The 26867-nt window shown below is 39.1% G+C and overlaps 1 pseudogene; it reads right to left on the reverse strand.

The window, feature by feature from the left end:
• Positions 1-26661, reverse strand: part of LOC104227805 (signal recognition particle subunit SRP54 2-like) — a 32249-nt pseudogene extending 5588 nt beyond the window's left edge.
• Between the last annotated feature and the right edge of the window lie 206 nt (positions 26662-26867).

Raw genomic sequence — 26867 nt, forward strand, 5'->3', positions numbered from 1 at the left:
TATACTCGTCTGGACCAAGTCCACACACAAGCCATTTCTTCGCTTTAGCATTCTTTTCCCATTTCCTCAAGTCCTCAGCATTGTAGTCAGCTCTTGTTTTTGGCACATCTACTCCTTCAGCATTCTTCTTCATGGTAGCTAGGGGACCATCAGCGACAATGTCCCATATCTGATAGTCTTCTCCGATGGTGTGATCTCTCATCCTATTTTTCCATCAAGAGTAGTAGTGGCCATTAAAGAGTGGAGGCTGTGAGCACGTGATTTTTGCACTATATGAGAATTACTCCCAAAAATTCAAAATAAAATAATTTTCCTTTGTGTGCAATTTTTGTGTTTTTCGTGGCATTTTTGTATAATTATTTGTATTTTTTGTCTATGCATGCTTATTGGTTAAATTAATAAAAAATACAAAAATATGTTGCATTTTCATTTAGTATTTATTTAAGTTTGTTTTACAAAATGAGAAAATCATAAAAAAAAGTTGTACGTTGCATTTTTAGCATTTAACGTCTAAATTGTGCGATTTTATCGTTAATTGCTATTTAAATGTGCGATAATTGCTATTTGAAGTTAATTAGTATTTTTGATAAGTTAATTTACTTTATAACTTAATTTAGAATTTTAGTTTTATTAATTAGGAAGTAAAAGAAAAGAGAGCAAAAAAAAAAAATACAAAGAAAATTGGAATTAGGCCTCTTCTTCAATTTTGAACCCCAGACCCAAATATACCCAACCTTCCTCTACGACCCGGTCCATTTCAAACCGGGTCAACCCAATCCATAACCCCAAAGACCCAACACCCCCCATCTTACATTTCACAAAACAAAACAAAACAAAAAAAAAAACCTAAAAAACCACCCGCCACCCTCCCTTCTTCTTCTCCAAGACCACACCCCTCCAAGCCCCAGCAGCCATGGCTGCCCCCCTCACGCATCCACCACCTTCAACACAACCACCACCACCCAGTCCAACGACGCCTCACCCTCAACACACACACACACACACACACACACGTCATTCTCCATCGTCCCATCGATCCCAACACGAGCAGCCATGGCTGCTTTCCCCCTCATTCTCACGTCGAAACCATCCAAACAACCAACGACATCCATGGCTGCTGCCCGCTGCTTCTTCTTCTCCTTCGCGTCACTGCTGCCCACTGCTTCTTCTTCGTCGTTGCTGCTGCCATGGCTGCGTCTTCCAGCTGTGGACTGCTGCTGCTGCGTTCTTGTTTAATCATCGTCGCTGCGTCGTCTTCAAACGACGCCAAACGACCATCTTCTTTGATCGTCGTTTCGATCCGGTTAGTGGGTTTAAGTTTTGTTTCTGTCCGTATTTTGTTTTGATATTCTCGGATCTAAAATCGGTAAATGTTTAATTCTTGTTTTGTTCGTGTTTATCATTTTTTTTATTTATTGGTTTTTAGTTTGTTTCATTTGTCCTTGTTTGTTTTTTTAAGAAATTGTTAGTTTAATTATAATGTTGTTAGATTCACGTTGAAATTCAATTAATTATTTCTTCAGTTTATTTTATTAATTTAAAAGGATTTAGTTTTAATATAGAAGAGTGTTAGTTTAAATCGTTTGAATCCGTCATGTTTGTTGTTTAATATAGATTTAATTCGTGTTCATTTTTTTTTGTTTGTTTGAAGTTCGTTTTAATCCAGTGATTCAATGCGAGTTTATGTTTTGGTTTTTTATTTTTTGATTTAGTTTGAATCATGCATCTTTGTTGTAATGTTGTTGGATTTAATTTGAAGATCAATTGATTATTTAAGTTTAGTGATTTGAATCTGTTTATTTGTTTTGTTTAAGTTTAATTTGAATTTGAGCTTAATGATTTGAATATACTTGTTTGTTATTGTTGTTGAAATCTGAAAGTAGATTTGTTGTTTAAAAATACTGTTCAGTCAAAATAATTTCAGTTGTTTCTTTGTTGTTCATCATTTAGTTTGAGTTTGTTCATAAAATTTGATTAGGAATTGGTTATAGCTGCTATATTTTGGTTAGAATTGATTAGGTGAATTGGTTGTAGCTAATGGGGGTAGAATGGTCAATTGCAGTATTTTCAGGGGTGAAGTGGTTATTTCAGTAATTGTAGAGGGGTATTTTTGGAATCAAAAATCTGAACAATTTTTATTTTTGAGTACTCTGTCCATTAAGATTAAATAATATTTAAATAATATTAAAATAGTACATGGTGGGGGACAAGACATAATGGGGTGAGAATAATATAATTATTTAATATAGTGGGGGACAAGACATAATTTACTAGTGAATAATGTAGTTGTTTAATATAGTGGGGAAAAAAAGCATGCAAGTGTGGGGGTGGAAGAATATTTTCGGGTTAGTGGTTCAAGACAAGGGTCTTGCTATAAATAAGAGTTATTTTTTGACACAAAAAAGAGAGGAGCTGAATATTGAAGAGAGAAAAATTTCGAAAATATTAAGACTTCCAAAAAAAATACAAATAAAAACATTCTGGAAATTAAAAGAGAGAGTAGTATACACCTGATATACAATCTAAATATTCTGATATACAGATTCGGAAATTAAGGGTTAAACATTAATTAGTCTTTCAAATCTGAAAAGATTCCCTTGGCTTCTGTCCGTTGATTGTTGTCGGTGTTTCTGGATTTTTTTATCTTGATTTTAAAATCTGTCACTGGTTTGACAATCTGTGAACATGCCTAGTATAATGTAACTAGGTAGTAACATGTGAATAAGATGGCCCAGGTCCAGTTTTATGCCATACACGTTGGGCCTGGGCCCGCATTGGCAACGGACTACCCTGATTGCATCATTTTCAGATTTTATGAATCATATTCGAAACCCAACTATAACAACTCAAGCATGTAAATAAATTAAGACCTTTTCTCTTTCATTATGTAGAGACAAATTTAATAGAGAAAAATGTAGGCATTTTAAGATTGTCCTTTTAAAATAAATGAGATGAGTCTCGCCCAATAAAACGCACAAATTGCGGGGCCTCAATAAATGTTTAATTGAATACTTAGATTTCGAGAGGCGCCATTTAGCAAATTTCACGGCCTTCTCCAAAGTAATAAAGCGTTAGATTCTTTAGGCACGATTTTAATAATACTACATCCCTAAACTCGGGTGCGCATTTATGCGACCCAAATCCAAATCTCAACGGAGTCAAAACGTGTCAATAACCATGGGTGCATTGATTGCGATGTGGTTCGAAACGCATTTTCACGACGTTGCAATTCTAAAAATAATAATAATAAAAGCGGTTTAAAGTTGATAAAAGCACATAAATTATAATATGTATTAAAATCAGATATCTAGCCATTACAACAGTTTAAGCGACCGTGCTAGAACCACGGGATTTGGGGGTGCCTAACACCTTCCCTCGGGTCAGCAGAATTCCTTACTTAGAATTTCTAGTTCGTAGACTTCATTTGGAAAGTCGAATATTTTCCTCGATTCGGGATTCAATCGGTGACTTGGGACACCATAAATCTCCCAAGTGGCGACTCTGAAATAATTAAATAAATCCCGATTCGATTGTCCTTTAAATTGAAAAAAAACTCCCTTTTGTGCCCCTTCACGGGCGACGCGGGCGAAAAAGGAGGTGTGACAGCTCTGGCGACTCTGCTGGGGAGAAAAAAGAATCTCTGGTTCAGGATTCAAGAATTCGAGCTTAGAATAATTGTTATTAGTTGGCTTTATTTATTATTTGATTTTATTACATGTTTTGGCCTAAATGTGCAAAATGTTGCTTTTACCGCTTTGATATTATCTGAACTGTATATAAACTGTGCCGAAACCCTTCTCTTCTCATCTTCGGGGATGTGCTCGCTGGCCGAGACTCTCTATTCTGTTAGTGTCATACCCTAAAATAAGAAAGAGGCCGGACAAGTTACAAAGCCGGACGATCTCGCGGGTCCCCGGTACGTAGCCCCCTCCTCGACTCGAGTTGTCCACTCGGGTACACAGTCTAGAACAAATACCCAGGTTATGAACCTAGAATAACTCAGCTTCATGCCGGATCCCTAGTAGGAATGCTTATCTGTATCATGTTGCATTTGACTTAAGGGACTCAACACAGGGGTTGGGTCCGTCTAGGACTAGCAACCTGAAATGAAAAGACCATCCTCCTACATCCTGTTTGCTTTATGCATTTATTTGCTTCAGACTTGCATGCTGACCGGCTTCGAAAAATCAGGAATATTGAAAAATTGATGGAAAAAAAGAGCGAAGTAACAGTGTAGAGAATTAATTGCCTATTTTAGAAAGAGAAAAAAAAACAATACCCAAATACTGTCGAAATTCTGCCGAAAATCATGAAAAAATGAAGAAAAGAAAAATGTTTTATTTTATTTCACTCAAAAAAAAAGTGTCTTTTATTTTAAGTTTGGAAGAATAGGTTGGTCATTTTTGGTGAAACGAAAAAGAAAAAAAAAATCTTCACTTTGTCTTGTTTTCAAAATAAAGAAAAAAAAAGAAAAAAATAGTTTGTCTTGCCATGAAAAATGAAAATGAAAAAGAGTCTTGTTTTTAAAATGATTTATTTATTTATTTATTTGTTTATGAAAATGCCAAAAATGAAAATAAAAAGAGTCGTGCGTTGAACGTGGTTTTATTATTTGTTGCAAATATATATATATTTTCTTTTAATTTCTTCCAAAAAATCCAAAAATATTTTCATTCTTCTTTCAAAATTGAAAAGAAAATTCAAAATTCAAAATATTTTTTAGAAGCATTTCTTTCATAAATTGAAAGTAAAATTCCAAAAATATTTTCTTTTTTCTTTAGAAGTTTTTCTTTCGAAATTCAATTTTTTTTTCTTTAGAAATCCTTTTTTGTAAAAATGCTCCCTTTCTTCTTTATAAGTCTTTCCTTCAAAAATAAAAAAAAAAAAAGTTAGTTTATTTATTTTATTCATGATCTCTCGAACTACGTCGGTTTGATTCTCACTGGATGTGAGATACGTAGGCAACCCTTATCGGGTCCAACTTCCCATTTTGCAAAAATAACCAGAAAAATGACAAAAATGTTGTTACTTTCATAAAAGAGTCAGGCGATCCCATTTGTCAAAAAAAAAAATAGCCGAATGTTTCCGAAAGGGACGCCGGAAGGTTGATTTTGCATAAATGGCCACCTTTGGTCATTCCTTTTACTTTTGGCCGGTTAATCGCTACAGCCTTAAAATCTTCATCCCTGAAGTGCTGAAAGGCCGTGTTTGGAAAATCAGTCTTTTTTTTCCCTCAAAAATTAAGGAAAAATGGAAAAATTAGTTTTGAGTCAAATAAAGATTTTGCTTTTTATTTAAATCACCTTAATAAATGTGCAGAATGAGCACGACTAGGAATTCATCTGGAGCCATTATAAACAAGGTCCCTTTGGGCTTACGCATGTGGTGGAACGACTTAGAAGAATCAGGGAAGGATACAGTCAAGATATACTTGCGAAACTTGGTTGGGTTATTGGACATTGATCCGAGAGGGGACATTATAAGGGCGTTAATTTCATTCTGGGACCCAACACACAATGTATTTCATTTCTCAGACTTTGAGCTCACACCGACACTGGAAGAACTGGCAGGGTACATCGGGGGTCCCAAAGTCCCTATGAGAGAGCAGTATCTTATTGCACCATGGACCGTGACCATACACAGGTTTTTAGACACCGTGAAGATCCGCAGAGTTATACACACCTAGAGTTATCAGAAGGTTTTTGTAGTTTGGCATTCCTGTACGGCAGATACGGTCATTTTGGAGGGTTCAACAATCCCGAGGGAAAGATCTGCAGCGGGGAAAACCAGCTGAAATGGGTAAGACATAAGTGTATTGCTTTCATGGTAGCCTTTCTAGGCCTTCTGGTATTCCCGAGAAAAGACGCGAAAATTAACATACAAGTCGCTGGGGTCGTCAGCACTTTGCTCAAGCAAGACAACAGCACTCTGGCACCAATGATAATAGCAGACATATTCCGTGCTCTTACTTTGTGCAAAACCAGAGGAGGTTTCTTCGAGGGTTGCAATGTACTACTGCAAATGTGGATGATAGAACACTTATGTCATCGCCCTCAGTCTTTGAAATATGGGTCATCACAAAAGACTTCTATAGAGGAGTTTTCCACAAGGGTCGATGGGTTCAGCTTGCCAGAGGGGGTCACTGAATTGGTAGCTCTGCTGCGTTCCGTTTCAGCAAACCAGATAGAATGGGCATTTGGGTGGCTGCCTATAGATGAAATCATACACATGTCAGCCGCCGAATCACATTTGTTATTGATGGGTCTCCAAAGTATCCAGCCCTATGCACCATACAGAGTATTGAGACAATTGGGGCGGTGCCAAATAGTCCCGGAGGAAGAAGATCTCAGCAACCAGGTGATCAAAATCGGGCCTAGTGGGCAGTTCCCCGAAGCAGTCGTTCGGAAAATCTGGAATGAATGTCAAACCCTGAAAGTAGATACTCGCGTACAAGACCGGGCTAAAGGCGAGGTATCGCCAAAATACCTCACATGGTACAGAAGAGAGCTTGAGCACCAGAGACCAACTAAGAGAGCTCACGTCTGAGACTTCGCAGAATCATCACAAGCACAGTGGGGTTGGCTAGAGAAAGAGAAAGAATATCGAGTTGAGATTGGCAAGCTAAAACAACAAATTGAGGGGTTGAAATATCAAAGCAGCTTGCAAATTGATGCTGATACAGGAGAGAAAAACAAGTTGACTCAAGAAAACAAGGCCTTGAGAGCCCGAATCCGCAAAGACAGAAGGAACGCTGGTGACCGATAGAAAATTCGGTCCGACGAGAGGTTGATAGCAGAGTTGAGGAGTCAGGTCATTGAAAGCCGAAAAAACTTGGAAAAATCCGAGGCTAGCATAGCAAGAGTGCATGCCAGATGGGCAAAAGGTGCAACAACGCGAAAAAAGCACCTATGGCAAATGAGAAGGGATTATGAAATAAGCATTGGGCTATTAAGGGAAACCAATTCCACTCTCCAGGAGCGGGTCTTTAAACAAGCCCGAGATGCCAGGACAGACAAAAGACGCTGTTATGATTCAATAGCCCGAATGGAAGAACAAATGGAGAGGTTCCAAGATCAGCTCGTTGACAACACTCGAGTGTTGGGGGTTAAAGAATCAACGAATAGAACAGCTGTGTATTGAAAGGGACAGAATCAGGGGTAGGATTGATGAGATTGGGCGCTACATCACCACGAAGTGCCTAACATGTGAAGAAATGCCTCGTGATATACTTTTTGCCTCAGTCATGGGTTATGTCCACCGGATCATGGAGGAATTAAAAAGCTTGCAAAGGGGCCTAGCACCAAAGCCCGCGGAAAGGACGAACGATGCCTCGCGGGCACCAAATTTCAAGGCTTTAATGTATCCCCAGTTCAAGCCTGCACTTGTTTGTTTTTCAGAGTCTGTTGTCTACCCTTATGTTCTCTTCAAATATTGTTAATAGTGTGGAGTCTGTATTTCATTTGTTTTTCTTTCAAATAATAGCTTGTAATAGCATATTTGGGTAATAGAATGTAAAATTGGGTCTTTATTTTACTTATGGCAGAACTACGCCCGGTCTGATTCATGCGGGGACATGATACGTAGGCAATCTACATAAGATTCGACCATCACTAAGAGATAAAAAGAAAGGGCAATGTAATTAAATAAAGAACCTAAGTCGGAATGACGCATGTAGTCGGAGCAAAAGCATGTTAGAAATGGTTAACTGCCTAAGAACATTGCATCCCCCAACGTGCAATTACAATATCTGTTAATACTCTAACACTGACAAGTTTGTTGTTTTTCCAATCTATATCAGTTAGTTTGTTAAAGCGTACTGTCACCGTACCATTATCAAACGAGATCTAAAGGGCCCATACCAGAAAGCATGACTGGCTCAGACAACAGTGTTGAGTCGTAAAAGACGGCAAATCAGATGCTGAAGGAGGCCATGGAAAAAATGGAAAAGATGAGGCTGGAAATGAATGAAATGCAGATAGCCTTAGCTAGAGCCCAAAAGGGGCATGAACTACGTGTTACTCCTACTCTCCAACCAGGACACATGCCATAATACCCCTCTCCCGGCCCTTCAAGGAGTTTCCCAAGCCATCACTACTATCAGGGAAGAGAGGCCTATGATCCCCAAGATCCACCACTCAATCCGAATCCTCCTCTACCAAATGTTCCCATCTTTGTGGCGCCTGCACCAACCCTGTTGCACAGATCGTCTAGTGAGCCATTGTTTCAGGCTCACGATACACAATATTACCCCCTGAACTCACATTCAAAGCACCCGAGCCACACACCTATAATCCCCACTTTGAGGTCCCGACGGAGATTGAAAAGCCGGCTAAGAGCCCAGAGCAGGATGAGGTGATGCGGAAATTTAAAAGCCTGGAGCAGTCTTTTAGGAACATGCACGGGTTAGGCAACCAGGTCAGCTTGGCTTACAAGGATCTATGCCCTTTCCCTGACGTCCAATTACCTGCAGGGTTCAAGATGCCCAAATTCGATTTATACGAAGGGCATGACGATCCTATGACACATCTACGGGGCTTTTGTAGCAAGATGAGGGGAGAGGGGAAAAAAGATGAGATACTAATAGCTTACTTTGGCCATAGTTTGAGCGGGTCGGCACTAGAGTGGTATACAAGACAAGATCCGAGCAAGTGGTACACCTGGGATGATCTGGCACAGGCTTTCGCAGGACACTTCCAATACAACCTTGAGATAGTCCCAGACCGTCTCACATTACTAAAGCTTGAGAAGAAACCTGGAGAGAGCTTCCGAGAATTTGGGTTCCGATGGAGAGAACATGCAGCTAGAGTTGATCCTCCAATGAGAGAGGGAGAAATGGTAGATTACTTTCTACAAACTCTAGAGCCAACTTATTTCGGTCACTTGGTGACGTCAGTTAGCAAATCCTTCAACGAAGTTGTAAAAATGGGAGGTATGATAGAAGAGGGACTTAAGTCCAATAAGATCCTGAGTTACTCGGCAATTAAGGCAACAACTCAGGCCATTCAGAGCGGCACGGGAGGTGCGCTCGGAAAGAAAAGGAGAGAAGAGGTCACAACAATAGAGGCAGGCAATTGGTCCAGATCTAGAGGTCCTTACCCTCATTACCAACCCATACCCCATCATCTAAACTACCCACACATTCCAAATTACCCTCCACAACCCTACTACCCACCACAAGAACAACATTTCTCCGTCCATCAAGTCCAGGCATATACTCAACCTCTGGCTCACCTGCAATGGCACACGCCAGCTCCCCACAATACATACCCACCTCCACATAATACCTACCCACCACCACAAAACACCTATCCACCGCCAAGAGCCTACAGGAACTCTCCAAGGACGGGTTTCAGGGGAAATCCGGCTTCTAGAAATGAAAGACTGCAGAGGCAAAGAACCTTTACTGAGTTGGGAGAAACTTATACTGCCTTGTTCCACAAATTAAGGCAGTTGAGTTTATTAAATCCTGTTGAGCCTAGGTTGCCAAATCCCTTACCCTAAAATATGGATCACTCGGTAAGATGTGAATATTGTTCGGGAGCTCCCGAACATGATACCGAGAAATGTTGGAGGCTGAAACATGCGATACAAGATCTTATTGATACCAACAAGATAGAGGTACAGGCACCAGAGGCACCCAACATTAACCAGAACCCATTGCCAACACACCACGAAGCCCACATGATCGAGTTTGTGCACGAAGGAGGGGAGCCAAAGAAACCCTTACAAACAGTGATGATGATCCGTGCCACTCCGAAAGAAAAATCGACCGGTGGGGAAGCAGGGGTACAGTTGAAGGGGGAATATGTCAAGTCAGTGGTGATATTAGGGAAGAATCCATCCACCGCTACAAAGAAACCAGAGCCAACCAAGTTGGTAGTATCGGGAGCATCATCTGCACCCGTAGTTGTTGTGAAAGGGGTCTACAGGGAACCGGTCATCATAAAGTCGGTAGTCCAATTGTTAGTGATTGATAGCAAGGCTGTGCCTTGGAAGTATGAAAAGGCAGTGGTAATGTACAAGGGAAAGCAAGTGGAGGAGGATAGTTGTGAGGCGCAGGGTTTACTCCCGTGGAGTTGAGAAGGACCAACCCAGCAGTAACAAAGAAACCCGTGTCAGAAGAAGAGGCGGAGGAATTCCTGAAAAAGATGAAAATGCAGGATTACTCCGTTGTCGAACAATTGAAGAAAACACCGGCCCAGATCTCGTTGTTATCACTATTGATCCATTCAGACGAGCATCACCGGGCCCTGATGAAGATACTAAATGAAGCTCATGTGCCCAATGAAATTTCAGTGAACCACCTTGAAACGATTGCCAACAAATATTTTGAGGTAAACAGGGTAAGGTTCTCTGATGACAATTTGCCAGTGGAGGACACAGAACATAATAAAGCTCTCTACTTGACTGTCAAATGTGAAGATTCGGCAGTTACTCGGGCGTTGGTGGATAACGGTTCAAATGCCAATATTTGTCCATTATCCACACTGAACCAGTTGAAGATTGACCATGATAGAATCCACAAGAACAACGTTTGCGTCCGAGGATTTGACGGAAGTGGAACAGACACCGTGGGGGATATTATACTCGAGTTGACCATCGGCCCGGTCGAGTTTACTATGGAGTTCCAGGTATTGGATGCCGCGGTATCTTATAACTTTTTGTTGGGACGACCGTGGATCCACGCGGCCAAAGCACTGCCATCCACATTGCATCAAATGGTCAAGTTTAAATGGGACAAACAAGATATCGTGCTGCATGGGGAAGACACTGCGTGCATCATGGGAGGTGCCATTGTGCCATTCATAGAAACCAACGATGACAAAGGTCCCTGTGTTTATCAGATTTTTGATGCAGTGTCAGCAAACAAGATTCTCGAGGGTAAAAGCATTCTACACCCCAGGATAGCTTCCGCAACCGTCATGATAGTTTCGGAGATGCTAAGTAACAGGTTCGTGCCAGGAAAAGGTTTGGGGGCTGAGCTCCAGGGAATTGTTCAACCTGTCTCTTTGCCCAAGAATTTAGAGACTTTTGGATTGGGCTTCAAACCAACTGCAACAGATATAAAGCGAGCTCGGAAAATAAAGAAGAAAGTTTGGGTTCTTCCTAAGCCAGTTTCGCGTCTTGCTAGATTTTTTGTTAGAGCAGGTGTCACAAGGTCGTCAGTCCCGAAAATTCGTGGACCGTTGATTGGGCCAGATGGAGATTTGGATGAAGGCTTAGAAAGAATGTTCGCAGATGTCAACACAATAGAAGCTGGAGAGGGTTCCAGTAAGGCAGACATACAGTTTGTGGGGCCTTGGCCAATGTCAACAATTGGACAACTACTCCTCTTCCTACTCGGAGGGAGTCCTGGTAGTTGGCTCTGATTTTCCTTTTTTTTTTCTGGATTATTCCAGGGTTGTAATCCAGATTCCTTTTTATTTCTATTACTGCTCAACAAAGTGTGAAACCTTGTTATCCCATAATTCAATAAAACGAAAAAGTTTCTTCTTTATGCCTTATTTTATATGTTGTTTTTTTTAATTTAATTTTGTTTCCTTCGTTTCTTTTTCTGAACAGTTCTTTTCATACTGGTTCTAACGACATGGCATGCACAACGGATCTTCAACCTAGTCTAGAAGATCAATCTGATTCCGAACTAACTATGAGGTCGATTATGATAATGAATCGGAATACGATGAGGATGAAGCCTTCGAGGAGATAAATAGGGAGTTAAGCCAGTTTGAAGAAAAATCCAAGCCCAACTTAAATGACACAGAAGCCATCAATTTAGGGGATGCCGACAATATCAGAGAAACTAAAATAAGCATCCATATTGCACCAAATATCAGGGAAGAATTGATCAAAACACTTATTGAGTTCAAAGATGTTTTTGCATGGTCATATGATGACATGCCGGGGTTAAACACAGATTTAGTGGTTCATAAATTGCCCACTGACCCGGCATGCCCTCCCGTCAAGCAGAAATTGAGGAAGTTCAAAACAGATATGAGTGTGAAGATTAAAGAGGAAGTAACCAAGCAACTGCAAGCAAAGGTTATTCGTGTCACTCGATATCCTGATTGGTTGGCTAATGTGGTGCCGGTGCCAAAGAAAGATGGGAAGATCAGGGTGTATGTCGATTACCGCAATCTGAACAGGGCAATCCCAAAGGACAACTTTCCTTTACCCAACATCCATATCTTGATTGACAATTGCGCCGGACGTGAGCTCGGCTCCTTTGTGGATTGCTACGCTGGGTATCATCAGATTTTGATGGATGAAGAAGATGCAGAGAAAACAGCTTTCATTACGCCATGGGGGACTTATTGTTATCGGGTAATGCCATTCGGTTTGAAGAACGCTGGGGCAACGTACATGAGAGCAATGACTACTGTGTTCCATGATATGATACATAAAGAGATCGAAGTGTACGTAGATGATGTGATCATCAAATCCAAGCGTCAGGAAGACCACGTAGCAGACCTTAGGAAGTTTTTCCAAAGACTTCGAAGGTACGACATTAAGCTCAACCCAGCCAAATGTGCATTTGGTGTTCCATCTGGAAAGCTGTTAGGATTTATCGTCAGTCGGCGAGGCATTGAGTTGGATCCGTCAAAGATCAAATCCATCCAGGAATTGCCGCCACCGAGGAACAAAACAGAAGTAATGAGTCTGTTGGGAAGGTTGAACTATATCAGCAGATTCATCGCTCAGCTCACAACAACTTGTGAACCCATCTTTCGATTGCTGAGGAAAGATGCCGCGATAGAATGGACGGCAGAATGTCAGGAGGCATTTGACCAGATCAAAGGTTATTTATCCAATCCACCTGTATTGGTTCCACCTGAGTCGGGGAGGCCATTAATCCTTTATCTAACGGTCCTGGATCATTCGTTTGGTTGCGTGTTGGGTCAACACGACATCACAGGAAGAAAAGAGCAAGCCATCTATTATCTCAGCAAGAAGTTTACAGTCTATGAGAATAAGTACACTCAACTTGAGAAGACATGTTGTGCTCTAACTTGGGTAGCACAGAAGTTTAAGCATTATCTGTCGTCACATACTACTTACCTTATTTCACGCCTGGATCCATTGAAGTATATTTTCCAGAAGCCTATGCCCACAGGAAGATTGGCAAAATGGCAGATATTACTCACAGAGTTCGACATTGTCTATGTGACGAGGACGACCATGAAAGCCCAAGCATTGGCCGATCACTTGGCTGAGAATCCTATTGATGAAGAATACGAGCCTTTGAGGACATATTTTCCAGATGAAGAAGTGATGCATATAGAGGAGTTAGAACTGATTGAGGAACCAGGGTGGAAGCTATTCTTCGATGGGGCTGCAAATGCAAAAGGAGTTGGAATAGGAGCGGTACTTATTTCTGAAACAGGACATCACTATCCTGTTACAGCTCATCTATGTTTCTATTGTACCAACAACATGGCTGAGTATGAGGCATGCATTCTGGGCTTACGTTTAGCTGCGGACATGGATGTCCAGGACGTCTTGGTCTTGGGAGACTCGGACCTTCTGGTACATCAGATCCAGGGTGAATGGGAAACACGGGATTTAAAATTTATACCATATCGGAAATGTTTGCACGATCTGAGCAAACGATTTTGATCAGTGGAGTTCAGACACATCCCGAGAGTTCATAATAAGGTTGCCGATGCTTTGGCCACTTTAGCATCGATGTTGCACCATCCAGACAAGATCTATGTTGACCCGTTGCATATCCAGGTTCGTGATCAAGATGCTTATAGCAACATGATAGAGGAAGAAGTGGATGTCGAGCCATGGTTTTATGACGTCAAGGAGTACCTCAGGATGGGGATATACCCGGAGCAGGCCACCGGAGATCAAAAAAGAGCCATTTGGCGATTGTCAAATGGATTTTTCCTCAATGGAGGAGTGTTGTACAAAAGAACCCAAGATCTGGGATTGTTGAGATGTATAGATGCGGGTCAAGCCACGATAGTGATGACAGAGGTACATACTGGAGTCTGTGGGCCCCATATGAGCGGATATGTATTGGCGAAGAAGATTCTTCGAGTAGGGTATTATTGGCTCACTATGGAGCGGGATTGTATCAGTTTCGTGCGGAAATGCCATCAATGTCAGATGCACGGAGATTTGATTCATTCTCCGCCGACAGAATTGCATACAATGTCAGCGCTATGGCCATTTGTTGCGTGGGGCATGAATGTCATTGGACCCATTGAGCCGGCGACTTCAAACGGTCACAGGTTCATTCTGGTAACCATCGATTATTTCACTAAATGGGTGGAGGCCAAGACTTTCAAGTCAGTGACCAAAAAGGCGGTGGTGGATTTTGTCCATTCCCATATCATCTGTAGATTTGGGATCTCAAAAGTGATCATCACGGACAACAGTGCTAATCTTAACAGCAGTTTGATGAAAGAAGTATGTCAACAGTTCAAGATTACACATCGTAATTCCACCCCGTATCATCCCAAGGCGAATGGTGCAGTTGAGGCAGCCAACAAGAACATAAAAAAGATTTTGTGGAAGATGGTAGAAGGGTCTAGACAGTGGCATGAAAAGCTACTGTTTGCATTGTTGGGTTATCGCACTACTGTTCGTACATCAGTAGGTGCCACTCCTTATTCGTTGGTATACGAAACTGAAGCAGTGATACCAGCAGAAGTTGAAATTCCATCCCTTCGGATTGTCGCTGAGGCCGGGATTGATGATGATGAATGGGTCAAATCCCTACTGGAGCAGTTGAGCTTAATTGATGAAAAACTATTGGCAGCAGTATGCCATGACCAGTTATATCAGAAGAGAATGGCAAGAGCATACAATAAGAAGGTGCGCCCTAGGAAATTTGAAGTAGGGCAGCAAGTATTGAAACGGATCCTCCCACATCAGATTGAGGCAAAAGGCAAGTTCGCCCCGAATTGGCAAGGGCCGTATATTGTGACCAGAGTATTATCCAACGACGCTTTGCGTCTGACAGATGTCGAAGGAAGATGCATCGATATGGCTATCAATTCTGATGCAGTCAAGAGATATTATGTGTAATTTCTTTTGTTGTTTATTTGTTTGTTTGTACTTAGTGCTTATCGGATAATGAAATGATGAAGGCAATTCTCTCTTCTATCCAAACACTTTTAACCTTTGCTTTACCCCTTTGAGCCTTACTTATTCTTTTATACCCCTCTCTTGGAGTCATTAATGAAAAAGAAAAATGAAAAAAAAGGGAAGGTCACAAGAAAAACAAAGGAATCAAGTGAACTACGTTCGACCTGATTCCTCAAAGATGATACGTAGGCACCTCACGGATCGGTCATAATGTAACAAAAATAAAAAATTCCCCAAGCAAGAAAACTGGGGCAGAAGTTATGTTTTTAAATTTTGAAAAAAAGAGTTTGATTCCAAGAGTTGTAATGTTTTACCCATCAAAGTTATTTTGAATTTTATATCCTTTTCTTCTAAGCCCCACATAAAACCCATATTGATTTCCAAAAAAAAGACCTCCCGATCAGTATCCGAGAGGTGCCAAGACAGGCAAATGAAAGCCGAGAATAACATGCCGGTCCCCGACTGAATAAGGATCATGAGCTGAAAGAATTGATAGCCATAAGAATTCCCAGCAGAGAGGATCTTACCAGCAACACTCCAATCCCCAGCTGAGAGAAGCAAAATGAGAAAGTCTTATCGGTGAAAACCTTCACAGGCACCATAAGGCGACGTAAACTGAGAGAGGCAAAATGAGATATTCTTATCGGTGAAAACCTTCACAGGCGCTATAAGACGACGCAAGCTGAGAGAAGTAAAATGAGAGAGTCTTATCGGTGAAAACTTTCACCGGCACCATAAGGCGACGGGAACTGAGAGAAATGAGAGAGTCCAGTTAGTGAAAACCCCGCAAAGGGCACTATGAGGCGACAAGATAGATTGGCAAAAAGGATCTACATTTTGCGAAGAGGTGAGCACCTATTTATCCCCAGCAAGTGAAGACATCAGAAAGATTGATCGACACAAATAGACTGGGTTGATTAATTCGGAATGCACGACATGATCGTTGGAATCAGTTATACCACCCAGATAAGTTCATTTCTTTTCTTTTCCCCAGCATTTGTTCAGAAAGATTTTCTCTTTTTCTATCTTTTCATTTCTTTGTTTAAAAGATTTTTTCCAGAAATTTATTTTTAGAAAGGTCTTTCAAAGCTTACTACCAGTTGCCAAAATGGTACAAGGCAAATGTGAAGAGGACAGGCCATAGACAAGGCAATAAGACAAAAGACGTTGGTTGCAAGGCCGAATAATATTGGTCTAAAATGGCAAGGAAAGTACGGGGAAGAACCGAAAAAACAACATGTTGAAGAAATTGTTGGCTAAGTTTGAAGAGAATCCCCAGCAGAACTCCGACCGATTATCGACCAAAGTTCCGAGGTAGTCGGACAGCACAGAGTGGGAAGGGAGGAAAGGAAAATTCATCTTCAACAAAATAACCTCCAGCAGGTTTGAGATACAGAACGGAGAAGGGATAAATGGAAAAACCATCCCCAGCAGAATGTTATCCCCAACAAATAACGTCATCCCCAACAAGTTTTGGGAATGCCAAACAGGAATAAGGGGAAGGGAACAATCATCCCCCATCAAGAGTGACATGACCACTCGCTATATTTAAAAAAAAAATAACTAAATTTTCTTTGATTTGAATAGGAAAATAAAGTGTTGATGATGGCCGAAAGACACGCCATAAGAAAGATCGCCAGAATTGGGGCAGAAAAGTTTCTGCCACAGGTGAAAATTTTCTCGGAGAATCGAGGAAACAAATTCAAGTTATTATCTAGCAATTAGGCGCCCACCTGTATAACAAGGGAATACATTTCATGTCTTTACCATTAGGCGCCCACCTGTATAACAAGAGAATACATTTCATGTCTTTACCATTAGGCGCCCACATGTATAACAAGGGAATACATTTCATGTTTTTACCATTAGGCGCCCACCTGTATAACAATGGAATACATTTCATGTCTTTACCATTAGGCACCCACCTGTATAACAAGGGAATACATTTCATGTATTTACCATTAGGCGCCCACCTGTATAACACGGGAATACATTTCATGTCTTTACCATTAGGCGCCCACCTGTATAACAAGGGAATACATTTCATGTCTTTACCATTAGGCGCCCACCTGTATAACAAGGGAATACTTTTCATGTCTTAGCATGAGGCGCCCACCTGTATAACGAGGGATTATTTTTTAGTCTTTGCATTTCAGGTCTAGAAATCCGTAGCCCTCCGAAAGGCAGAAGGTTACAACAAAAGATCCACAGCATAATGCAGGAAGCCGCATCCTCATGCGAACATAACAAAAAGATGCAAACTGGTGTTCAGGAAAGCAAGAGGCCGGTGTCATCCCCATCAGTTCTCGGAAGAAAGAAGCACCGGAATAGACGCAAGCTGACAAGAAAGCAAGGCATCAAGAACAAAGGGAAGATAGATGGGATCTTGTAATCCGTAGTCTAGCCTAGCTTCTTGATTTTTCTTTTAAGCACGGTGTAATAAGGAGATCGGTAAGTAGTAGTAACAGCATGCAACAACAGTAATATTGCAGTCCCATGGTAGTCCCAGCTACCAAAACATCCCGAACTACATTAACCTGATTCCCTTTTAGCCAGGGATATGTAGGAAACCTCAGAAGCAAAGGTTCGGTTAAACCTTTTCAAAAAATGCTTCACACGGAGTACTCAGACGGGCAAAAATCGCTCGTATCCGCTCACTTTATCTTTACACGAAAACCCTTCGTGTTTTCGGACAAAGAGGGGAAGCTGTGAGCACGTGATTTTTGCACTATATGAGAAATACTCCCAAAAATTCAAAATAAAATAATTTTCCTTTGTGTGCAATTTTTGTATTTTTCGTGGCATTTTTGTATAATTATTTGTATTTTTTGTCTATGCATGCTTACTGGTTAAATTAATAAAAATACAAAAATATGTTGCATTTTCATTTAGTATTTATTTAAGTTTGTTTTACAAAATGATAAAATCATAAAAAAATAATGTACGTTGCATTTTTAGCATTTAACGTCTAAATTGTGCGATTTTATCGTTATTGCTATTTAAATGTGCGATAATTGCTATTTGAAGTTAATTAGTATTTTTGATAAGTTAATTTACTTTATAACTTAATTTAGAATTTTAGTTTTATTAATTAGGAAGTAAAAGAAAAGAGAGCAAAACAAATACAAAGAAAATCGGAATTGGGTCTCTTCTTCAATTTTGAACCCTAGGCCCAAATATACCCAACCTTCCTCTACGACCCGGTCCATTTCAAACCGGGTCGACCCAGTCCATAACCCCAAAGACCCAACACCCCCCATCTTACATTTCACAAAACAAAACAAAACAAAAAAAAACCTAAACAAAAACCTAAAAAACCACCCGCCACCCTCCCTTCTTCTTCTCCAAGACCACACCCCTCCAAGCCCCAGCAGCCATGGCTGCCCCCCTCATGCCTCCACCATCTTCAACACAACCACCACCACCCAGTACAATGATGCCTCACCCTCAACACACACACATACACACACACGTCATTCTCCATCGTCCCATCGACCCCAACACGAGCAGCCATGGCTGCTTTCCCCCTCATCCTCATGTCGAAACCATCCAAACAACCAACGACATCCATGGTTGCTGCCCGCTGCTTCTTCTTCTCCTTCGCGTCATTGCTGCCCACTGCTTCTTCTTCGTCGTCGATGCTGCCATGGCTGCGTCTTCCAGCTGTGGACTGCTGCTGCTGCGTTCTTGTTTAATCATCGTCGCTGCGTCGTCTTCAAACGACGCCAAACGACCATCTTCTTGGATCGTCGTTTCGATCCGGTTAGTGGGTTTAAGTTTTGTTTCTGTCCGTATTTTGTTTTGATATTCTCGGATCTAAAATCGGTAAATGTTTAATTCTTGTTTTGTTCGTGTTTATCATTTTTTTTATTTATTGGTTTTTAGTTTGTTTCATTTGTCCTTGTTTGTTTTTTTAAGAAATTGTTAGTTTAATTATAATGTTGTTAGATTCACGTTGAAATTCAATTAATTATTTCTTCAGTTTATTTTATTAATTTAAAAGGATTTAGTTTTAATATAGAAGAGTGTTAGTTTAAATCGTTTGAATCCGTCATGTTTGTTGTTTAATATAGATTTAATTCGTGTTCATTTTTTTTTGTTTGTTTGAAGTTCGTTTTAATCCAGTGATTCAATGCGAGTTTATGTTTTGGTTTTTTATTTTTTGATTTAGTTTGAATCATGCATCTTTGTTGTAATGTTGTTGGATTTAATTTGAAGATCAATTGATTATTTGAGTTTAGTGATTTGAATTTGTTTATTTGTTTTGTTTAAGTTTAATTTGAATTTGAGCTCAATGATTTGAATATACTTGTTTGTTATTGTTGTTGAAATCTAAAAGTAGATTTGTTGTTTAAAAATATTGTTCAGACAAAATAATTCCAGTTGTTTCTTTGTTGTTCATCATTTAGTTTGAGTTTGTTCATAAAATTTGATTAGGAATTGGTTATAGCTGCTATATTTTGGTTAGAATTGATTAGGTGAATTGGTTATAGCTGATGGGGGTAGAATGGTCAATTGCAGTATTTTCAGGGGTGAAATGGTTATTTCAGTAATTGCAGAGGGGTATTTTTGGAATCGAAAATCTGAACAATTTTTTAATTGTGAGAGCTCTGCCCATTAAGATTAAAAAATATTTAAATAATATTAAAATAGTATGGTGGGGGATAAGACATAATGGGGTGAGAATAATATAATTATTTAATATAGTGGGGGACAAGATATAATTTAGTGGGGAATAATGTAGTTGTTTAATATAGTGTGGAAAAAAAGCATGCAAGTGTGGGGGTGGAAGAATATTTTCGGGTTAGTGGTTCAAGACAAGGGTCTTGCTATGAATAAGAGTCATTTTTTGACACAAAAAAGAGAAGAGCTGAATATTGAAGAGAGAGAAAAATTCCGAAAATATTAAGACTTCCAAAAAAAATACAAATAAAAACATTCTGGAAATTAAAAGAGAGAGTAGTATACACCTGATATACAATCTAAATATTCTGATATACGGATTCAGAAATTAAGGGTTAAACATTAATTAGTCTTTCAAATCTGAAAAGATCCCCTTGGCTTCTGTCCGTTGATTGTTGTCGGTGTTTCTGGATTTTTATCTTGATTTTAAAATCTGTCACTGGTTTCTCGTTGCTGGTTGCTACTGGTTGCTGGGTGCTGTTGTTGTTGTATGCTACTGAATTTCTGCTGATCTCCCTTTTCTTTTGCTTCCAATATCAGGTACACAACTGACACGCTGGTTACTGTAAACTGAAACATGAAGCATGAATACGAAATGAAGAGTTGAAGTTCTGAATTTATTTTAATTATATTCTGAATTTTATTTGTATATATAAATTGTTTAGCTTACTCTAATCAGAATCATGTAGCTGTTTAATATATATAGTGGAACATCTGACGATAGCTTAACGGACGAACTATCTATGTATTGCCTAATAAATAAATAAATGGTGTAGTAACTCTGTCTAGTTAATTCGTTATTGTTGGATGATTATCATGTCTCAAAAAGCATGTTAGCTGATTTAGACTATTCTTAAACAGTCAACAGTTAGTTCATTAAACGAATAGACCATTTCGGAACTTGTAGGAATATTGTTTAGTTAAATACTATTGGTCAATTTCAGCATGTAAATGGTCTAGGATTAAAATTAGATTGCCAAGTTTTTTTTTTAATTTGACAAACTGTGAACATGCCTAGTATAATGTAACTAGGTAGTAACATGTGAATAAGATGACCCAGGTCCAGTTTTATGCCATACACGTTGGGCCTGGGCCCGCATTGGCAACGGACTGCCCTGATGCATCATTTTCAGATTTTATGAATCATATTCGAAACCCAACTATAACAACTCAAGCATGTAAATAAATTAAGACATTTTCTCTTTCATTTTGTAGAGACAAATTTAATAAAGAAAAATGTAGGCATTTTAGGATTGTCCTTTTAAAATAAATGAGATGAGCCTCGCCCAATAAAACGCACAAATTGTGGGGCCCTCAATAAATGTTTAATTGAATACTTAGATTTCGAGATGGGCCGTTTAGCAAATTTCACGGCCTTCTCCAAAGTAATAAAGCGTTAGATTCTTTAGGCACGATTTTAATAATACTACATCCCTAAACTCGGGTGCGCATTTATGCGACCCAAATCCAAATCTCAACGGAGTCAAAACGTGTCAATAACCATGTATGCATTGATTACGATGTGGTTCGAAACGCATTTTCACGACGTTGCAATTCTAAAAAATAATAATAATAAAAGCGGTTTAAAGTTGATAGAAGCACATAAATTATAATATGTATTAAAATCAGATATCTAGCCATTACAATAGTTTAAGCAACCGTGCTAGAACCACGGGATTCGGGGGTGCCTAACACCTTCCCTTGGGTCAACAGAATTCCTTACTTAGAATTTCTGGTTCGCAGATTTCATTTGGAAAGTCGAATATTTTCCTCGATTCGGGATTCAATCGGGGATTTGGGACACCATAAATCTCTCAAGTGGCGACTCTGAAATAAATAAATAAATCCCGATTCAATTGTCCTTTAAATTGAAAAAAACTCCATTCTGTGCCCCTTCGCGGGCGGCGCGGGCGAAAAAGAAGGTGTGACAGAGGCCTATCAGTGGATTGCCCTTCCCAGTTTCTAAGTGGTGCGCTCATCTTGATCTGTTCCTAAGGTGTTAGCCTCTTCAAGGAAAACCTGCTCTGATACCAATTGATGTTTTAAGCGTCAATACCACACAAGAGGGGGGTGATTTGTGTGGTACCCAATTTTCGATCTAGAAGAACCAGGTTCTTCTAGGTGTTCTAACTACTACTGTTTGCGGAATTAAATGTACATAAAATAAAGAACACAGAGATTTTACGGGGAAAACACCTGGCTCAAAAGGTGAAAAACCACGACCTACTACTCAGTAGGATTTTCCCAAACTTCCACTAAAATCACCGAGCCAAAACAACATTTACAAAACTCTTTGTAAACCTAAGGATTAACTCTAATCTCGTTGTAGCACACAGCCTCAACTGTTGCGACAACTTTAAGTTAACCTATAACTTGAACTTTCAAAGTACCGATTACAATTGCTTCTATGAAAGTTGGAAAGGTACAACTTTGAACCACCTACTACAATTGAACTGGAATAAGAAAAAAACACAATGGAACTGGTTCTTCTATCTTGTTCAAGTAGCTTCAGGAGTGCACACTTGAATCACACACGAACTGCTTGCAAAAAGGCTTGCTATTTTGCTCCCAGTTCACGTTTAACTTCTGCGTTTTTGTGCAACACTTGTAATGTGAGAACATCTTGCAATTTATAGAGTTAGTAGATGAAGAAATTACTAGAGTTATGATGCAACACTTCCTTGATGGAAGAGCTCTAGTTGATTTCAACTTCTAACTCCTTCCCTATCTTGGATAGTGTTCTCTTTGATGAAGGAGTCCTTCTCCTTATCAATTATGCAACCTTTTCGATCAGGAGACATTAAATACACCAAGTTAAGCTTATCTCCTTCACGTGCAACCCACATGCTCGAATCTGCCCGTTTTTGTGCACCTAAAGGATAGACCTGGTTCATCCCGAGTTCCTTTGTCAGTCTTCAAAACTAACCTTTACTTGGACCAACACACCAGTTCCAATAAATGTAACGGGACTTTTTGTTGCAGCAACTCTGCACATCAGAAGAGAAACAGAAAAAATACATCTTGTTTATTCCCAGAAAGAGAGACCACAATATTTCATTCCATAGAAAAGTATTCGAGTCGTGACTATATTACTGTAAAAGAAAAGGATCAATTTTAAATCTCACAACTTACACAGCGTCTTAATTATTCTTCATGCTAATTGCATTACTTATTCAAGGCAAGCAGTTTAACTTTTTTTTTCGCATACAAATTGCGTTACTAGTTACCCGGGAATTTCTTAGTGTTAGATAAATGATAATCATTTTCCGTGGGAAATCTTTAAGGATCTAGGATATCCCTCCGATCCAATTCGGATGCATTCTATTAACTCAAAAAAAACTAAATTAACAACCTGCCCCATTTGAATATACATGGCCTGGAATTGTAAGGTATAAAATAGCAATACATGTTTGGTAATATTTACTATCAGAAGGAAAACTTAGGTCTAAAACCATAGCACGGGGAACTTACGCACTAAGTGCACCACCTCCTTTTGCATGGCCATCCATCTAAGTAACTATCACAGCTCCAACTGCAACACTTTGTTTAAATGCTAGAGATTGATCAAAGGCGGCTTGACCAATACTACTATCCATAACAAATATCACAAGATCTGGTTTCTGGCAAATAAAATTGTAAGATGAGCATTTCATTCAAGGTAACAATATACTGGAGGATAAAATCATAAGGTAGATAAGAAAATTAGCAATTCACATGCAAAAGAGACAATTTACTAAAGTATTGTAGAACATACTATTGCTTCCGATACTTGTCGCATCTCTTCAAAAAGAGCTGCTTCTTGTCTGTGGCGACCACTAGTGTCAACTATAATTAGATCACACTTTCCCTTTTAAATGTTTCTACTCCGTCGACTGCTACTTTCACAGGGTCTGACTCAGCATAGCTGTTGCAAAAAGCTTCATTCAATTAAAAAGATGGTTTCTTCTGTTGATTAAAACAATAAACGGAAGTGCAAATGACATAAATTTAACAAGTAGAAGTTTGGACCTGGTCAACATGCAACAACAGCTGATTACTTTTTTGTTTCTTTTGAACAAGTGCCAGTATAGCTAATTGCTTAACCCATTCAAGAAAATAAATTAGGATTTACTTCTTCTCTTTTCCCATGATGTCGTAGTGGGGGAATGGATTAAATACAGCGGGCGAAAAAGTTCAAAAAACTGAGAGAAATCATTGATTTCTCATTAGGAGAGAAGGAAGAGCTCTTGAGCAAAGTAATTCAAGGACATTCCATTAAAGCAGACAACCTATGTATATACAGACTTATCAGCAAAATGACTTCTGCTGCTACAAATTAAAGAACAAAAAGAGCAAAGGTTTTCTTTAATCTTAATATAGGCAATGCTCTACCAAATTAAAAGAAGCAATTTGATAAGCAGATCATCAACAGTGAATTGTGTCTTTTTCTTGTTTCTATTTTACTATTTATGATTACATACAATAAATGACTAGCATTAGCAAAGTCCATATACTTTTCTCCATAAGTTATAAAATGCTGCTCAGACTTCATCCTCTAATTTCCTTATCAAAATGTACTTTAAATTTGTGATTCTTATACACACTTATGACATCGTTTAGACGTTTGGAGATTAAATTAATTAAATAAAAATGGAGAATCTCAGCTTCTTCTCAATGAAAAAAGGACAAGGAACCATCATCAGGATCATCATCATCATCATCAGATTTTAGCTGCATCAAATATCTTAAAAAAATTGAAAGAAGATGACACTTAATATATTGGGAAGAGGATATGCCTTCCATAAAAAGGTATTTTAGCTTTTGTAGCATTCTGCTTCAATTGATCGAATGCTCCGGCTGTGAATGTGTCTGCACACACTAAAGCTGGGTTCCAACCCTTTTGCTTGTGGTAGTAAGCATATTTTGTACAAGTTGTTGTTTTTCCAGATCCTGTGGTAAAACAAAAGAATATAATATATTACTGCAATCTGTCTTTATTCAGTGGAAAAGAAAAAGGAATGGGGTCTGCATTATGTATAATTGCAGCAAAATTTCCTATTGCAACTCACCTTGCAATCCAACAAACACGACAACACTGGTTTCCCTCCTTTTTGGTGTAAAAGAAGTCCTCCAGGGATCCAATATCTTGCAGAGTTCATTAAATACAGCCTACATTGATGAACAAGCCGCTTTAAGTTAAAGAGGAATATGGTGAGGGCAAAAAGAATTGAAATAATTTACTTTTGATAACTATTTCGCATGACAAATCAGGAAAATGCCAACTAGAGACTTGGGTACAACAACAGCAGACCAACAGACCCGACCGAGTATATTTCCACAGCGTGGGGTCTGGGGAAGATGGGGTATGGAGAAGGAAGTGTGTACGCAGACCTTAAAAGGAAAGACTGTTTCAACTAGAGACTTGGGTATTACCAACAAAAAAAAGTATGAAAAGAGATCATGTGACAAGACTCCCAAATAAGTTGCTCTACACTAAAAGAAAGAACAACAGCCGTCTAGGTACTCAATCTGTATAAAAATTGACATAAGTCTACAAGTTTTTCCATCAAAATCAAACAAGAATGTAATGTCACACGAAAGTTAATCCTAATTTTCAATCTACAGACATTCCTATATACATCACCAGAGGAAAGTCCATAATAAGATCACCACTCAAAAACTTACCAACTCAAGATATTATTTTCAATCACATGAAAGCGGCAATATAGACTTCAAAAATAGGTTATTTTACACTAAAGAAAGAACCACAGCTGTATAGGTCCTCAACCTGGATAAAACTTAACATAAGTCTACAAGGTTTCCCTTCAAAATCAAACAAGAATGTAATGTCACAAGAAATTTCATTCTAATTTTCATTTTAGAGGACTGTCTTCCTATAACAAGTGCACTCTCTGTCTATATCCACTCATACATCACCAGAGCAAAATCCATGATAAGGTCACACTCAAAAACTTACCAATAATAGACATGTTCATCAGTTCATCTCTATACAGAGGCAGATCCAGAATTTAAACTTTATGGATTTAGATTCGCAATTCTACCACATCTCATATAATATAATGGGTTTAAAATTTATTATTTGTATATATTTAATATTTTTTTGGGCAAAAATACAGGAAATGAGTGAAAGCTATGGGTTATGTTGAACCCATAGCTTTTACACTGGATACGCCTCTGTCTCTATGTTTTAGTACCCCAATATTAATAGGCTTAAATGGATATCTACCAAATTCCAAAGTAAACGAAGAGTAATATAATTAGTACGAACACGCATATATGCAAAGTTCAATTTTCGTCTATTGAATAGTGCAAACCATTTTTTTGGTATAACCATCTAGCATCCGTAACCCACTTGCTCGACTGATTCAGATTCGCGTTGCATAGGGCCCATTAAAGGGGGAAACCCTTCCTATCAAGGATTTTCCCTTTCCAGACTTGAACCCCATACCTCTAGTCAAAGGTGAAGGAACCCATCCATCCCACCACATTCTTTCGCGTTGCAAACCATTATTTCTATGAGAAGGACATTATATTTGTTTATTTTGGTATAATTAAATTGTATTAATCATCGAAAATGTTAATGCTGTAATTTATTTTATGTTTGTAACACACCGTAATTATTCTTAATAGTACTTGAAACCAAAATCTTCTACAATTTGCATCCTCAAATATCCACATTAGAAATATGTGATATGAACATCAAAAAGAAATATGCAAACCTGTTGGATGATCTTGCGTTTGTTCATTGAGGCAATCGTTGAGGACCTTCTCATCAACGATTGTAGCATTGCGTATCTGCTGCACAGCACGCGATATGCTCCCACCTAACTCAGCCAACACCATCTTGAACTTGATGAAGAAGAAAAAGATTGATAAATTGATTAGAACAGAGGATTTATAATGAAGTTTCGTCGTGATCGCGAATTGATTTGGGTTATAGTAATGGTTTAAGAAAATTTGACACATGCAAGGTCTTTATAAATTGACGTGAGGAGTCCAACTGAAAATGGAAAAAGCGGGATGATGAATCCGTTTGGCCATAAATCTTTTCATTTTTTTCATTTTTTTCCGGAACCATGAAATTTCAA

Source organism: Nicotiana sylvestris, chromosome 6 (genome assembly GCF_000393655.2).
Source record: "Nicotiana sylvestris chromosome 6, ASM39365v2, whole genome shotgun sequence".
NCBI lineage: Eukaryota > Viridiplantae > Streptophyta > Magnoliopsida > Solanales > Solanaceae > Nicotiana > Nicotiana sylvestris.